The sequence below is a fragment of the Chrysochloris asiatica genome, unplaced genomic scaffold, assembly GCF_000296735.1.
Source record: "Chrysochloris asiatica unplaced genomic scaffold, ChrAsi1.0 scaffold00190, whole genome shotgun sequence".
NCBI classification, from domain to species: Eukaryota; Metazoa; Chordata; class Mammalia; order Afrosoricida; family Chrysochloridae; genus Chrysochloris; species Chrysochloris asiatica.
Genome location: NW_006408708.1, coordinates 6,157,197 through 6,171,464, shown reverse-complemented (window position 1 = coordinate 6,171,464; position 14,268 = coordinate 6,157,197).

The window sequence follows — 14,268 nt, the reverse complement described above, 5'->3', positions numbered from 1 at the left end:
ATCTTCCCCACAAGTTCTTCAGCTTCTGAGAAGTTCATAGATTTTTCACAGCATAGCCATTTTCTTGACCAGACTAGAGGCTCAGTGTGCTCAAAGTAAGTGGTGTGGATGGTGGTGGCAGCAATGTTAGCAGCAACAGCAGAAAATACTCTAGCTTAATGGTGGAAATTGAGGAAGCTGGATTTTATAATTAGCATTAACTTTGACCTTCAATTCTTTCAGCTTAAATAATGCTAAATGTGCTCTTCCTTTTGGATTTCTAACTCCAGGTCTTTGCATATATTGGTTTTAATACTCTGCTTTGTTTTCTTGAGCTGTCCTTTGAAATTTCCTTTTCAGCTCTTTACTTCTTCATTGCTTCTAGTTGCTTTATATTCATTAGCAAGTTCCAGAGTCTTCTTCTCCTCTTCTGACATCCATTTTTGTCTTTTCTTTCCTTCTGATCTTTTTAATGACCTGTTTTTTCTCTTCCTGGATGATTGATGTTCTTGATGCCATCCTACAATTATGCTTTCAGACATCGGGGTCTAATGCATCAAATCTATTCTTGAGATGGTGTCTGAATTCAGGTGGAATATATTCAAAGTCATATTTTGGCTTTTGTGGAATTGTTTTAATTTTCTATAGCTTTAGCCTGAATTTGCATGTTAACAATTGATGGTGTGTTCCACAGTCAGTGCCTGGCCTTGCTTTGCATGGTAATTTTGAGCTTCTTCTTTATATTTTCCCACAGATGTTGTCAATTTGATTCATGTGTACTCCATCTGGTGAGGCCCATGTATACAACTGCCTCTTATGTTGTTGAAAAGTTATTTGTAGTAAGTAAGTTATTAGTTTACAAAATTCTATCATGTGATCTCCAGTATCATTTCTGTCTCCAGGGCCATATTTTCTAACTACTGATCCTTCTTTTTATTTCCAACGTTCTCATTCCAGTCACCAGTAATTATCAATGTTTCTTGATTCCATGCTCAATCAGTGTCAGACTGAAGAAGTTCATAGAATTCTTTAATTTCATCATTGCTGGCTTTAGTGATTGATATATAAATTTGAATAATGCTGGCAATAACTGATCTTGTTTGTAGATATCTGGATATTACCCTATCACAGACAGCATTGTACATCACGATAGATCTTGAAAGCCTTTTTTGACAATGAATATGATGTTATTCCTCTTCAATTTGTCTTTCCTGTAATAGTAAACCATATCATTGTCTGACTAAAAAATGCCCTATATTAACCATTTCATCTCGCCAATTCCTTTATCAATCTTCACAAATTCCATTTCATTCTGACAGTTTTCAATATTCATAGATTCAAAGTACATACATTTCATGTTCTGATTATTAATGGATATTTATAGACATTTCTTTTCATTTTGAATGGTGTCATATCAACAAATGAAAGTCCTAAAAGCTTTGCTTTATCCTTGTCGTAGAGGTCAACTCTACTTTGAGGAGGCAGCTCTTCCCCAGTCATATTTTGAGTGACTTCCAAGCTGACATGCTTACCCTCTGGCACTTTATCAGACATTGTTCTGCTGCTATTAAGAGTGACATTTTGCATTTAACATTTTCAAGAGATCCTCTGCAGCAAATTTGCAATATGCTGTTTGATTTTTGACTGCTGTATCCATGGACATTGATTGTGGATCTAAGTAAAATGAAATCCTTGACAACTTCTATAATTTTCTTTTAGCATGATATTACTTTTTGGTCCTGTTAGAGGATTTTTATTTTCTTTATGTTTAAGTGTACTCTATGCTGAAGATTGTAGTCTTTGATTTTCACCAGTAAACACTTCTAATATTCTCCACTTTTAGTGAGCAAGGTTGTTTCTCTGCATATCACACCTTGCTAATGAATCTTTTTCCAATCCTGATGCTGCATTCTTCTTCATTTTGTCCAGCTTCTCAGAGTATTTGTTCATTATACAGGTTGAATGTTGTTGTTCTTGTTTTTAAGTACCATCCAGTTGGTTCTGAGTCTTAGTGACTCTGTATAGGGTTTTCAAGGAGTAGTAAGTGGATTTGAACCATTGACCTTGTGATTAGCAGTCCAGTGTTTATCCGACAACCCTGATACATTTTCCGATCTGATTTTAAATCACACAGTATGCCCTTGTTCTGTTCCAACAACTGACCCTTGGTCAATGTACATATTTCACAGCTGCTTCTTCCCATTTTGAATTGTGCCAATCAGCAAATGTTAGTTCTGAAAGTTTTACTCCATTCACATCATTAAGGTCAGCTCTGTTTTGAGGATGCAGCTCTTCTCCATTAATATTTGGATTGACTTCCAACCTGAGGTGCTCAACTTCTGGTTCTGTATCTGAACTTGTTCCTTTGCTAGTCATATGCTATTATAATTGATTAAATGCAAATTATTCAAATCAGACCAAGGCAAGAGATCTACTTGAAAAATAACTATACAACCAAGAGTCTGGATCTTTAAGTTTTGTTTCTGACTCTGTCACTGATTAGCAGTTGTATGTTGGAACAAAATATTTCACCCTTCGCTGTTTCAGGTTTCCTCATCTTGAAAGTGACCAAAGCATTTCCTAACCATCTCAGAGTAAGAGTTGTCATTCAGTGCATACACTGTAGGAGAGTCCAGGTTTGATTTTAGCCAATGCACGTCATGAATAGCCAACTACCCATCTGTCAGTGGAAGCTTGCATGTTGCTAAGATTGAGGCAAATACAAACTGATTTATTTCTGAAAATTAGCCGATGAAAATCATATCGATCACAATGGTCCCACATGCAACCAATAATGGGATGGCAAAGGTGGAGTAGTTATTCATTGTGTAGGGGGCTGCTATGAATGGGGACAACTCAACAAGCTTTGGCAACAGCAGAAACAGCAATAACTATCTTGAGTGCAGTAAAGAACAGAATATGGAGTGAAATTATCTGCCTCCAAAGTGGACAGAGAATGTAGGTGTAGGAACTTGGAATGTAGACAGGATCCAAATGTCTTGTAGCAATAAGGAAGAGTCCGCTGTACACAAAACACAGAATATCAATTAGTGTCATCCAATCTCACATCCTCTCATCCCTCCCCATTCAAAATGACACATTAATGTTACTGCTGTGAGAAATTTTTTATTTTCTTCAGTTTTAGCCTGAATTGTAACTCTAAGGAAGCAAATGATCAGGTTTTTCCTTAGCCACTGGTTTGATTTGACCCACCAACCATTTGGTTTAACAGTAAAGAGTTTGAGTCACTTCCTTTAACCACTGGGTTGATTTGAACTGCCAACCATTTGATTAACAGTAAAGTGCTTAATAGTTTTATTTACAGCAGTCATTATAGTAGATATGCTAACATGGTACCTCAAGTACAAAAGTTGCATTTTCAACAAACAGAAACATTTAAAAGCTTAGGGAATCATGTTAATAAAATATATGCTGTTGACATTGTTAAGTGTCATTGAGTTGGTTCCAACCGAATGAAACCTTGTATAGGATTTCTGATGAGCAGCTGGTGGTTTTGAACCACCGACCTTATGGGTCAAACTGACCTTATGGTCTACAACATTATCCTGCAGAATGTATGCTATATAAATATTATTGATATCCTTAATGGTATAAAATAATCTTCACATTAGACACTTCTAAAAATAACACAACATTTCTGTTAAGAATCTAGCAATATTGGAAATAAAAATAAAAATATGATTACCAAAAATATCCTCAAGAAGAATACTATTGGAAGTTCTCCATTAGCAATACTACAGAATACCAAATGAAGTGGGTTCAGGACAGAGCTCCCAAACTCTGAACCATATAGCTAGGAATATTTAAAATTTTTGAAGGCTTATAGCTAGTGGAACTTGTAACAGAAGTAAAAAATCTCCTACTTTAGAATCTGAAAGGCTCAGTTGCCCAGAGCCAACAACTTGGGTGAGACCAAAGGACAAGACCAAGCAGGGAGCAAGAAGATCCACCATGGAATAACACTGCGGGAATCTCAGAGCAAAGGTGGACAAAATACTTTGTCAGTTTTGCTTAGTTCAGATTTTTTTTTTGTCTGTTCATTGGCTGCCCACTGTTTGTACACAACCATTTTTGTGACTAGAGAGGGTGCCTGACCAAGTGGACACACTCCACCCCCACTACTGGTGGATTCTTCTGCCATGAATGCACACAGATAGTCAGCATTTGTAAAAACAGGCACTCAGCAGCCATCCCTGAACAGTTTATTAATAGGGAAAAAGCCAGAAATAGGGGTATGTAGAGGGAGAAGGAATTTAAAAACAAAACAAGCTAAAAACTAAATCCTGAGCGACAGCAGAACAACCAACAGTGGCATCTTTAAATTTATAAGACAGCCTTGAAGGCAAGAAGCTGAAAGAGGATATTATAATCATACTCACATTATGCTACAGATTTTTTTTTTTTTCTTTTTCTTCTCCCTCCTTCCCCTTTTCTGTGATTATAGATTAAGGTGTCCAATCTAGTTTGCTGTTGTTGATTTTAGTTTTTTTTTTTTTTCCATTCTCTTTTTTTCTTACTTTTTAGCTGTTGTGATTTTGTTGTTCTTTATCCCCCATTTACTTTTGGGGAACTCTTTCCATCCCTATATTACACAAGAAGAGACAGAAATTGTTGCCATATAGTCAAGCTACAATCACACCCTATAAAACCCCATAATCCAGGCAAGAACATATACCAACTTCCATACACAGGGAGACAGACAACACCTGTGAAAGTTAATCTGAGTTGAGCAGTAAGAAGAGTGAAAAGGGAAGCACACATCCTGATAACCTCTACCTGGAGGCAATCAGAAAGCATAAAAAATGCCAAAACACACACTCAATTATTAAAGGCCACAGGTAAACACTAAATGTATCCAAGAAGGAAAAAGCAGATGACCATATTAGCACATGTCCAGAAACAAGATAAAATGTCTGAGACAAATGACCTAGAAGTAGACCTGGACTCCATTCTGGAAGGAGAGCAGGCCTTGGAAATGCCTGAGAAAGAATTCAGAAAAATGATTATAAAATGTTTCAAAACTCTTTACAATCGAGTTGATAAAAATAAGGAAGAAGTCAGGAAAGCGCTACAGGAACTATCAAATAAGATAGATACAACATTGGAAACAATTCAAAACCTACAGAAAGAGGTCTAAATGATCAATAATAGAATATCAGAGATAGATAATACACTAAAAGGGAAAAGGAGTAAAATAGAAGAGATGGAAGGCAGAACCAGTGACCTGGAAGACAAATCTCTCAATACTACTAAATAGAAAAGCAAACATAAAAAAGGATAAAAAAATCTGAAGAAAGTCAAAAATTCATGTTCGACAACATGAGGAGGAATAACTTCAGAATTATCAACATTCCAGAACAGGAAGAATCACAGAAGTCCACAGGGGAAATAGTGAAAAACTGCTGGAAGAAAATTTCTCTAACAATTCAAGAAGCTCAACAAACCCAAGGAAGGATAGACCCCAAAAGAAAATCACTGAGACATGTAATAATCAAGCTCTCCAAAATAAAAGACAAGGAGAAACTCCTGAAAGCAGCTAGGGATAACAGAAGTGTTACATACAAAAACAAACAAGTCAGATTAAGCTCGAATCTCTAAGCAGAAACCATGCAAGCAAGAAGGCAATGGGGAGACATATATAAAACCATGAAAGAAAAAAAAAACTGCCAACCAAGAATCCTTTTTCCAGAAAAGCTATCAATCAAATACCATGGTATAATAAAACATTCCAGGATAAACAGAAGCGAAGGGATTTTGCCAAAGCCAACCTGGTACTACAAAACATCCTAAAGGGTGTTCTGTGGACTGAGAACCATATAGAACAAACAACAACCAGAGATTAATATATGTGGCAGCACCTCCCAGAACTAAATTGACAGATGGAAGAGTCAAGAACAGAACAATACTATAAGAACAAATTCAGAGGATCTGAGAGATCAGTCTATGATCAAAACAATAACAATGTGAGAGAAGGTAAACATGTAGAAACAGCGATCCAGATGGTGAGAAGTTCAGGTAGATTACAGGATAAAATAGACTGCACTAAATGGAGGGAAAAGTTAATGGAATATAGTCAAAGCTCAAAGAAAAATAACACTTCACAACATATCAAGAAAATGAAAATCCAAGAAGAACATGAAATCATTAAAACTATGAGTAAACTCACAAGAAAGAGCACAATCCTAACACCAAAACCAGGGAAAGATGTCACTAAGAAAGATAATGATAGACCAATATCCCTCATGAACATAGATGCAAAAATTCTCAACAAAATCCTAGCCAACAGAATCCAGCACCACATCAAAAAGATAGTACATCATGATCAAGTGGGATTCATATCAGGGATACAAGGATGGTTCAACATTAGAAAAATGATCAACGTTATCCACCATATAAATAATAATAATAATAAAATAACCACATGATCATATTGATTGATGCAGAAAAGGCATTTGAAAAAATCCAGCATCCATTCCTGATTAAAAACACTCAATAAAATAAGAATTGAAGGGAAATTCTCAACATAATTAAGAGCGTATATACAAAACCAACAGACTACATTACTCTCAATGGAGAGAATCTGAAAGTCTTCCCTCTGCGAACAGGAACCAGACAAGGATGCCCTTGGTCACCACTCCTATTCAATATTGTGCTGGAAGTCTTAGCAAGAGCTATATGACAAGACAGGGAAATTAAAGGCATCTAAACTGGCAAAGGAGCTCTAGTAGTGTAGTGGTTACGAATCAGGCTGCTAATCTCACAATCAGCAGTTGGAAACTACCAGCAGTTCAGTGGGGAAAAGATGAGGATTTCTGCTCCCGTAAAGATTTACAGCCTCGGAAACCCTGTACAGGGTCGCTATGAGTCGGAACTGACTCCATGGCACATAACAACAACAACAACAAACTGGCAAAGAGGAAATGAAACTCTATTTTCAGATGATATGATCCTATAAGTAGAAAACCCCAAAGACTCAGTAAAAAAGTTACCAAACCTCATTGGAAGATTCAGCAAAGTCGCAGGATATAAGATCAACATACAAAAATTAGTTGGATTACTCTACACCAAAAACGACAGCATTGAAAAGAACATTAGGAAAGCAATACCATTTACAATAGTTGTGCAAAGGATGAAATATCTAGGAATAAATGTAACCAGAGAAACGAAGGATTTATACAAAGAAAATTATAAAAGCCTACTACAAGAAATCAAAAGAGACTTACAAAAATGGAAGCATGTACCATCCTCCTGGATAGGAAACTTAACATTGTGAAAATGTCAATACTGCCCAAAGCAACTTACACATATATTGCAATCCCAATCCAGATTCCAACAACATTCTTCAAAGAGATGGAAAAAACAATTACAAACTTTATATGGAAAGGAAAGATAAACAGGATAAGCAAAGCACTGCTTAAGAAGAAGAATAAGGTTGGATGCCTCTCACTCCCCGACTTCTAAATTTACTACACGGCTACAGTGGTCAAAACAGCCTGGTACTGGTACAATGAAAGATACATATATCAATGGAACAGAATTGAAAATCCAGAAGTTAATCCATCTACATACAGCCAACTGCTTTTTCACAAAACACCTAAATATATCACATGGGGAGGTAATAGTCTCTTCAACAGATAGTGCTGGCAGAACTGGAAAGCGATATGCAAAGGATTGAACCAAGCCCTTCACCTCATACCTACCCTATACAAAAACCAAACTCATCATGGATTAAAGACCTAAATGCAAATCCCAGAATTATGAAGGCCATCAATGAAAAAATAGGGACAAATGTGAGGGCACTAATTCAGAGCATACACAGACTACAAAACATTGAAAACTACACAGACAAAATAGATGATTGGGACATACTAAAAAATAAAAACTTATGTGTATCAAAAGACTTCACCAAAAGAGTGAAAAGGGAACTCACAGAATGGGGAAAAATCTTTTGCAATGACATGTCAGACTAGGGACTCATTTCTGAAATATATAGGAAACTACAACACCTCTACATGAAAAAGACTAATAACCCAATTAAAAAATGGGCTCAGGACATGAACAGACACTTCACCAAGGAGGAGATCCAGGCAGCCAACAAACATATGAAGAAATGTTCACAATCACTAGCCATTAGAGAAATGCAAATCAAAACAACAATTAGATATCATCTCACACCATCAGTAACAGCAGCGATCAAAAAAATAGAGGACAATAAATGCTGGCAGGGATGTGGAGAGACCAGAACATTCCTGCATTGCTGGTGGGATTGCAAAATGGTCCAAACTCTCTGGAAAGCAATATGGCACTTCCTCAGAAAAGTGCAAATTGAAATACTTTACAATCCACAAATTCCTCTACTTGGTATTTACCCACAATAAATTCAAGCCAAAACACGAGTATATATATGCACACCAATATTCATAGCAGCATTATTTACAATATTAAAAAGATGGAGGTCTCCGAAGTGCCCATCAATTGAAGAATAAATAAACTTTGGTACATACACACAATGGAATTTTATGCTACCTTGAAGAATAACAAGGAAGTTTCAAGCCACTGCTTGAAGGATGAACCTTGAGGACATTATGTTTAATGAAATTAGTTAGTCACAAAAGGAGAAATATTGCATAGGACCACTGCTGTAATAGACTAAGAAAAAGAACCCATCCTAAAGGCGGGGGGATTCTTTGCTGGATACCGGGATGTGGGAAGTGGGTTAGGGGAGGGAGGGAAAGGTGGAACACAGGGCAGGGAATAGACACAGCATAGTTTGGGTGCTAGGAAGCGGGGACAATATACAAGAGGGGGGAAGGGAATGGAAGAACAAAGTGGATGTGAGAACAATTAGGCAGGTTTGCATGGGCTAAGTGGGACAGAGTTAAATAAACATGTATGCACAACCCTGGAACAATAGGGCTCTGGGATACAGGGATTGAGACATGGTTTGAATGGGGGAAAGTGCAGAAATAATGTTAAGATGCTTGGCTGTCTTGAATCTTGGTTTCCCTTGAATAAATAACATAAAATAGACACTTGAGGGGGACAGAAAGGAATAGCCAGAAATATCACCATAGAAAGCTTGTAAGTCCATCTTCTGCCTATAACTGATTGGAATACCTAAAATGGGGCTGTAACGTGCCCATTGAAGGAGGCTTCCTGCGGAGCTTCTACGGTACATGAAACCATAGGTGGAATCCTGAACAGCATCCAGAATATTCTGAGGTGGGAAATTTCCATTTGAAATTACAAGCAGACCAGCCTAGAGCAGGTAGAAGATCAGAAGATACTTCTTGAAAGAAAGACTGACAGGAAAAATACAAAAGAATAGAGGCAGAATGACTGATTACTACAAGAACAAGCAAGTTGCTCACCCAGGAGACATCAAGGCAAGGGGTTGGGTCCCCTCAGGTAAACACCCATCCAAGACTAAGACTCAATGGGAATACACACTCTGATTGGTGACCATGTTCATCACCGATAAGCGGAAGTGAGGGAAAAACAGCGATAAAGCTGCGATCTAAGCCCTACAATGTTCAATAGACTCCTGTGAACTCAGGTGGAGACCTGGTTGGCCAGCAGTATGGCAAAACCTGGGGACTCTTCAGACCAAAGTCAGTGACATAGCCACGGAAGACTGGAGTGGAGAGTGAAGCGTCCAGCTGATAAGAAGAGAGGGCATATGCACAAAAACACCCACACTTGCAGATAATACTCACTTGACCTGGCTTCAATGACTGGATGATCAGAGCTCAACCAGAAGAAGAAAGAAGAGGAAAAAAAGAGTAATCTGATATAATTTGATGAACTTGACCTACACCTATGGGTGAAGTAGCTCAAAAGAGGGAACAAATCTTTACAGCAAGGATCATTCCCATCCCCTCCATACACAGAATAGACAGGGATGGGCAACTTGGACATTGGCTACTCAAACTGGAGGGGTGGGGGTGGGGGGGCCAAAGGCAAAAAGTTACAGCTTTACAAGCTTTCAAGGAGGAAACTAGATCCAGAGGGCATGGAGGAAGGTAGAATCCCACTGAATGCTATCCAATCTGTCTAGGTGGGACTGAGGAAAGGAAATGCGGATAGGTGTCTTGTCATATATGGTGAATAATTGTTATCAGGACTGATTGTGAGGGTTGGAAATGTAAACGTAGATGTTTTGTAACAAGGAGAGGAGTGATTGGCATTGCAGTCTAGGAGCGGAAGTCCCTGGAACCATTAAGGGAGAAGAACAGCAAGTGGGACTCTACCTATAGAAGCAGTGACACCAGAGATGGAGGCAGAGAGGATGATGTGGAGAGATAGAGTGGCTGGGTACTTTAGACCCGGAGAGGTCTGTGTGCTGATGACTGGGTGACAGACTTGCAGGATATACCCTTTGGTTGGTTGATGATGTATGGAGAGGATTGTAACCATGACAGTGAAGCGATATATGATAGGGTGAATATGAAACTAATGTTCTCCCATGTAAACTGTCACATAATTCACAATAAAACATTAAAATAGAGAGAGAGAGAGCAAATTTACTCCAAATCAGTGGTTCCTGCCTTGGGTGTCCTATGTAGCTAAGCCTTTGACCACTAGTCTGAAAAGTTGGCAATTTGAACATACCCACAGACACCATGTGAGACAGGTTTGTGGATTTGCTTCTAGAAGATCCCTGTCTTATAAATCCTACAGAATAGCTCTACTCTGGACACAGGAGGTTGCCATGTGTTGGAATTGTCTAGATGCTAACTAACAACAACGTGCTGCAGAATTGCTTGGAGTAGTTGCTATAACACAGATTGCTGAACTCTAGCCTGGACTGGAGCCTGAAAATTGCATTTCTTATATGTACTGGGTGGATGCTGCTAGTGTGGGAACCACTTTTAAAAAGCCATTGCCCATAATATGGAATCCTGGTGTGGTGCTGCAGGATAATGCAGTGGACTGCAAGGTCAGTTTGAACCATACGGTCAGCCTTTCAAATCCTCCTCAAAAAACCTATACAGGGTTGTTATGAGTCAGAATCAACTGGACAGTGCTTAGAATTGCATAATGAAGAGCAAGAATGAGTTTTGGGACAAAAAAATATTTTTTTTATTAAAAAATTTATTAAAATTTATTTTAAATGGGAATTTATTTAAAAATGTGTGTGTAGAATCATGAAGTGATCCCATCTACCCTACAAATATATACATCAAACTGTATCACCAGGAATCCTGCCTCAAGCAAAAAATCACAGAGTTTTATTACTTGGAGAATTTAAACAACTCAGGGAAAATACCTTCTGGGGCTTAACCTGTACTGTTTGAATTTCCTGATGTGAGAATGAATGCATTCACACTGTACTTGAGTGATTAAAAATCAGGTGCAGATATTATGGTATGGCAAGGTGATACATTAGGTACAAATGGTTAATGAGCTCTGCTGTTAGTTAGTTTGGAAGTTTGAATATACGCAGACTCCTTAGAAGAAAGCCTGGCAACCTGCTTCAGAAAAATCAGTCTTTGAAAATCCCATGGAACACAGTTGTACTCTGAAACACATGGAGTCACCATGAGTTAGAATCCACTCCATGACAACTGCTTACTGGTTACAGATACTATATACTGTGGTATAATTCTTTCCTTGTCTCCATCTTTATCCAGAAAAGTCAGGGAGTATTCTTAGGGAGTCTTGATCTTCTAGAAAGTGGCTTTCAAAAAAATGTGCATTATGGAGTCTAGAAAAGTGGAAAGAAATTAAAGAAAAACTCTGCACTTGCAGATAGAAAAGTTAGCTCCTGTTCTGTCATGAATCAGATTAGAACATGTATGTATAAGAATGATGAACTCCTTAATATCCATATTTATGATGAAACTTCTACTAGTAATGACTAGAGTAATGTAACTGGATATTTACAACTGTTTGTAATGTGTCTCAAAGCCCAGATTTTCTCACTAAAGTTGCATTATTTAGATCCAGACAAGAAAGCTAAAATTCATGAGACAATATCATTTTCTCACTGAAAAATGAATGAATACTAGTATATATGCCTGCTGGCTTATTATGTTAAAATAGCTCAAGTCAAATCTTTATACCTTCAAATGCTATTTTTATTTCTTGAAATCCTATGACTTAACAAATGTTACTTTAAATATTTAAGAGTCTCAAATCAGATGCACTGTAAACTATATCTGCCTTTTTCCTTATGTAAGCTCTAGTCTCTGCCTATTACAAATTTCAAGCAAAAACAAACAAATAAGTTCCAGAAACAATTTTACCTTTGTCCTCAGCCTTATGGAAACCTATCAGACCCTGTTCCTTGCTAACCAAATTGACATCTAGCAGAGCTATTTTCCTTCTATGTTGGCACCTTTGCAAATCAACTCACTCCATCCTAAGAACCTGTAGCTAAATCCATTTTCACTTCAAGCTTCCATGCTTTTCTTATAAAACGTCCCTCTGTCAGCTCATCAGCACTGCAATGGAAAAGGGATGCCAAGACCTCACGTTGCCAAAGTATCATAATTGGCATAGCAAATGTTTAATCTTGGCTGCCTCACTTCACTAGATCACTTCCTTGATGTTGCTGGGGATTCTGCCTTGGTATATTCACCACAGGAGGGGAAAGGGGCCCTCAGCTGGGAGAAAATGAAAGAAGTTTCTCGAGAAAAGAAAGGGAGGACTTTTTACCTAAATTCTTAGGTAGAAGGTAATTCTAGCAATTACAATCATTTTTGTGTTTAATTTCCTTTTACCATGTGTGAAATTGGTTCATCAGAATCAGATGTTGTTGTTAAGTGCTGTTGAGTCAATTCCAACCCATAGCGACCCTGTATAGTGTTTCCAAGGAGCAGCTGGTGAGCTTGAACCACTGACATTGCAGTTCAAACAACTTTGCAGCCTGACGTATTAGTCCACAGCTCCACAGCAGGATTCCTAGAATCAGATGAATAGTACGAATAAAAGAAATATTTATAAAGTATCTGTTCTCTCCAGTCTCTGTTAAATGTTTGAAATGCATTGTTATTAGTTGCCATCCTGTTGGCTCTGACAGAATGAAATATTGCCTGGTCTTGTTCTGTCTTCATGATCATTGGTATGTTTGATCATTGCTGTAACTGTTGTGTCAATTCATCTCATTGAGTGTTTCACTTGTTTTCAGTGACCTTCTACTTCATCAACCATGAAATCTTTTTCTAGAACATCACTGGTCTTTCTGGATGACAAATTTCACCACCACACTTTCAGAAAGCATTCTGGTGTATTTCTTCTTAGACTGATTTATTTCTTCTTTGACAGTTTACAGTATGTTAAATATTCTTCACTAACATCACTGAATAGATGGAGTCTTCTGTCTTTATCATTATCTAGTTTTTGCAAATATATGAGACTATTGAAAAGACTGGAAATTCTCACAACTCTTGCCATGAATATTATTATAAAATGTTGTCGTAGATCAAATTATGTTCCACAAATTATGTCAAGTTGGCCGGGTCCATGGCTTTGGCAGTTATTTATTGTTGCAATGTGGCAGTTATATGATGATCTACCATGATGTGATCTGATGTGATAAACTGTAAGTATTCAGGGTGGGATTGCTGTTGGTGTTAAGTGCTCTGGAGTTGGTTCTGACTCATGCCAACACTGTGTATGGTGAGCTTGAACCACTGACATTGCGGTTCAAATTGACTTTGCTGTTCAGCACATTAACTGACAGAACCATACCAGGACTCCAGAGGTGGGATGCAACATCCTGAATTCCATCACCATCTGGATTCGATGTAAAGGGAGATTTCCTGGGATGTGGCCTGGAACACTTTTATTTACAAGAAATAAAAGCATAGAGCTGTGAACAGCCATCAGAGGCTATACTATCACCAAGAAAGAAGAGTCAGGAGTGAAGGACATCCTTTGGACCTGGGGTCTCTGTGTAAAGTTTCTGTTGTTGTTTGGTGCTATTGAATTAGTTCTGACTCATAGCGACCCTAGGTACAACAGAATGAAGCACTCACTGCCTGGTCTTGCACCATCATCACAATAGTTACGTTTGAGCCCATTGCTGATGCTACTGTGTCAGTCCATCTCATTGGGAGTCTTCCTATTTTCACCAACTCCACTTTGTCTAGGATGATGTCCTTCTCCAGGGATTAGTCCTTCCTGATAATATGTCCAAAGTATGAGAGAAGAAGTGATGCCATCATGGATTCTAAGGAACATTATGCCTGTACTTCTTCCAACACAGATTTCTTTGTTCTTCTGGCAGTCCATGATCCTCTTAGTATTCTTCTTCAGCACCAT